The following is a 4,164-nucleotide window of genomic DNA, read 5'->3' on the forward strand; positions in this document are numbered from 1 at the left end:
GTAAAATTGGCTCTTTCTGATTGACAAATTAATAATGACAAGACATGGAAGACATGGTAGATCGCTGTGATTTTTAGGCCTTCCAGGGCTATGTAGCAAATGAGACCCTATCTCAAACAAAGAGAAAATTATTAAGTAGATTGTACAGAAACTTAATGAACATTACAGGTGCATTTTGAATAAGATTTCTGCAAGTTAAAAAATTTTAGAGGGGTGACAAGATTATGCAGCAAATAGATGCCCTTGCCAAATCTGATGATATTTTGTGTTTGATCCATTGACAGTTAATTAAAAGAATTATTATCTCAGTTTTCTGCTTCTCCCTGTCCCACAGACAGCTCAACTGTGTCTCCTTGTGCAGTGACAGTCTCATCCCCAAGACATGATGGTGAAAGTCAGAGTGAACATATTTGGCCATATTGGGTCAAATACCAGGACTGTTGCCTGGTCCAGCAAAGTGGAAGTCATTGCCATCAATGACCCCTTCATTCATTTTAACTACATGGTCTACATGCTCCAATATGACTCTACCCATGACAAGTTTAACAGCACAGTCAAGACTGTGAATGAGAATCTTGTTATCAACAGCAAGGCCATCTGCATCTTCCAGAAGCAAAACTCTGCCAACATCATATGGCATGATGCTGGTGCTGAATTTGTTGTTGAGTCTACTGTCTTCACCGCTATGGAGAATGCTGGGCCCTACTTGAAGGGTGAGGTCAAGGAGGTCATAATCTCTACCTCATGCTTGTGATGGGAGTGAGCCATGAAAAGTATGACAACCCAGTTAAGATTGTCAGTAACACTTCCTGCACCACCAACTGCTTAGTCCAGTCAAGGTCATCCATGACAATGTTGACATTGTGGAAGGATTCATGACCATGGTCCATACCATCACTGTCTGCCAGAAGACTATGGATGGCTCCTCATTGGAGTTGTGTTGTGATGGTTGTAGGGCTGTCCAGAACATCATGCCTGTATCCACTGATACTGCCAAGGCTGTGGACAGAGCCATTACAGAGCTGAAAGACAAACTCATCGGCATCGCCTTCTCTGTTTTTATCCCCATTGTGTTCATCAAGGATCTGACATGCTGCCTGGAGAAAGCTGCCAAGTATGGAAATATAAAGAAGGTGATGAAACAGTCATCAGAGAGCCCACTGAAGGGTACCCGGTGCTACACTGAGGACCAGGTTGTCTCCTATGACTTTTACAGTGACTCCCACTCTTCCACCTTTGATGCTGGGGACAGCATTGCTCTCAATGACAACACTGTAAAACTCATTTCCTATTATGACAATGAATATGGCTAGAGCACAGGGTGGTGGACCTCATACTCTACATGGTTTCCAAGCAGTAAGAAGCCCTGGAGCCCACCCAACATGGACACAAGAGCAAGAGAGAGGCTCTTGGCTGTTGAGCAGTCCCCGCTTTAATTCGGTCCCTGACTCTGAGCATTTCCATTACAGTTTCCATGCCAGACCCTCAGAATAACAGGAAAGACTGAGAGGCTTAGGAACCCTACTCTCTTAAACACCATCAATAAAGTTCACAGCACACACAAAAATTTTATTATGTCAGACCAACACGGAGTTTTGTCACAAAACTGAAATAAATTTCAAATATTTTTAAAAACTGTACTGCAGCCTATATATTTTGTTAACATGTCTCTCTAGTCATACTGGTGTCTAGAAGAATAAGATGTTAAAATGTGAATAGCTATCAAATTTTATACCGTCTGCAAAATATCACCTGAAAAATGATGAGGTTAAATCAATATGACATTTTGATTCCGTGGGATATATGTAAATGGAAAAGTCATCCATGGTGGTGACTTTAAGTCATAATGAAACATTTCAGATGTCAACAAAAATAGTTAAGCACTAGAGCAAGCAGATGTGAACACTGCTAAGGAATTTTTGCAATACCCAGTGAGATGAGGGAGAATTTCCACAATTGAAACCTAGTAGAAGCCTGGATATATCTTTAGGCTTCAGGTCATCATCCACATTTTTTAAGACAAAGGGAATGCAGAAATGATTGCTTTCCACACTTGAAAATATTGCTAGTGAAAGTGTTCTCCTTAGATTCTTATCAGGAATAAATATATAGTTGAAATCTGCATTAGATAATAGAGATTATTAAAAATAAATGAACTTCATGATGGGATGGGTTGCCAGGAGCTAGAAGTTGCTTACTGTCAACACCATTGTAACTTCTAATAATGCTTGAAGCACAATAACAAGATGTCTGGGGTGGTTTGGCAGACCTTCAATCTGTAACTGTGAACATTTTCTCTCCCTCTTTAGGATTGCTTCTATCCTATTTAGGACTCTTTCTAAATTACAGTTTAGTGCCCAGTCTGTCTGGTATTATTTTTCAAACACTCATTGCGTACCACAGAAAATTGGAGATGACACACACATCAGATAGTTCTATCCAATTCAGCTTTGGGGTTCTATAGATAGACAGCAATTTAAGTGATTTGAAATTGGGTTGTCATCCAATTTTTTTCAGGTTGAGAGCTTCGAAGCCTGAGCTCCTTTTCACCAAAGACTCTGAGGACAGATTAGAGTGATTCCTTTCTCATGATTTCTGTTGATCTTATTTCTCCCTGTGGGATTTGTAGTCTTGCTAGAAAGATCTCCTTCAGTGGTGAATCTTACACATCTTGGTGTCCCTGACCTCACAGCCTTGCTTATCGCCCCGTATGATACCTCTTTAGGGGTAGATAGTATACAGATTATACCTTTGATCACACTCGGCTGCTTCAGGATTTGAAGAATCAAAGATTCTGTTTTGAAAAACATGTTCTCTCAGTCTTAGTATAGTCATGAGTTATAGTTATTGCCAAATTTCCTCTCGCGTTCACATTTATTATTTCGGTGAGTCAGACATTTTGCTTCAAATGAATAGAAACTCTTAGAGCAAATTTCATTGCATTAGTGCTAACATCTCTCCCAAAAATATATAATCCAATAGCATTCACTTTGATTTTTTTCCTCACTTCTAATTAGTTTTTGAATAATTTCATTCATGCATGTCTTGTGTTGCTGTCAGATCCATAACTCATCTGTCCCACCTAATTCCTCCTCAGTCTATGCTGGAATTTTGTTTCGCTTGATACATTTCTTCTTAGTTAAAAAGTTCAGTAGAACTTATAGAATAGATGCTTCCTTGAGCCTTTGCTTGTCAACATGGAAGGAGTCAACTTTGATAATTAGAGATGAGGCATTTATTGACCCTTAGGATGGAGGCAGTAGGAAAGGCACTCTGGTGTGAAATGAAGTCAGTTTTGGTCATATACTAATAAATCCCGGTATTAGATATAAATCACTGATTAGAGATTTTTTCTATTAACTTTTTAAAAAAATTAAAATAAAAAATAATGAGTTGCTTTAGGACATTTTATGCGTACTTTGTTGTTCTTGACCTTTCCCGATTCTCTTGCCTCTCAGGCTGATCATGCAACAATCTCCACTGTGCTTTTTTGTTACTGTTCCCTTAAGGCTTCCTTCACTCCTTTCATGGTCCACTCTATACTTTCATACCTAACATCCGCCACTTTAAAAATATACAAAAATTAATGTTTAGGATCTGTACTGAGAGAAAGCATACAACAGCTGCCTTTCCCAGTCCAGGCTGGAAAATTACATTGCTTTGTGGTTTCAGTCCCATCTATTTCCATAACAATATCATGATTTCATGCTTTTCATGGCTAAATACAATTTTACTGTGTACACACGCAATATTTCCTTTTGTTACTCATCTCTTCATGTGTGACTCTAAGTTGGCTACATTTCTTAACTACTTTAAGTGGCGTAGCAATAAATGGATATGTAAGCACTCCCATGATAGGACTTCCATACTGATGTGCATAATGGCCGCACAAGCTCACATTCCCTCCAGCAGTGAGGAAGGTGTCCTCTGTTCCTACATCCTTACCCACATTTGTTATTTGTTCTTTTGATGACTGCCATTCTAGCTGGGTCAGATGTAACAAGAAGTAGTTTTAATTTGCATTTCCTTTATAAATAATGGTTTTAAAGACCAAAAAATATTGATTGGACATTAATATTTTTTTAAGAATGGTCTGTTTAGTACCTTAGTTCATTTATTGACTGAAAGATTAATAGTTTCACAGTTCTTTACATATTCTAGATT

General features: G+C 38.6%; 1 pseudogene; it reads left to right on the forward strand.

Moving 5' to 3' along the window:
- Positions 1 to 385: 385 nt before the first annotated feature.
- Positions 386 to 1,360, forward strand: LOC101991060 (annotated as a pseudogene).
- The last annotated feature ends 2,804 nt before the right edge of the window (positions 1,361 to 4,164 follow it).

The sequence above is a fragment of the Microtus ochrogaster genome, unplaced genomic scaffold, assembly GCF_000317375.1.
Source record: "Microtus ochrogaster isolate Prairie Vole_2 unplaced genomic scaffold, MicOch1.0 UNK37, whole genome shotgun sequence".
In the NCBI taxonomy this organism is placed as follows: Eukaryota; Metazoa; Chordata; class Mammalia; order Rodentia; family Cricetidae; genus Microtus; species Microtus ochrogaster.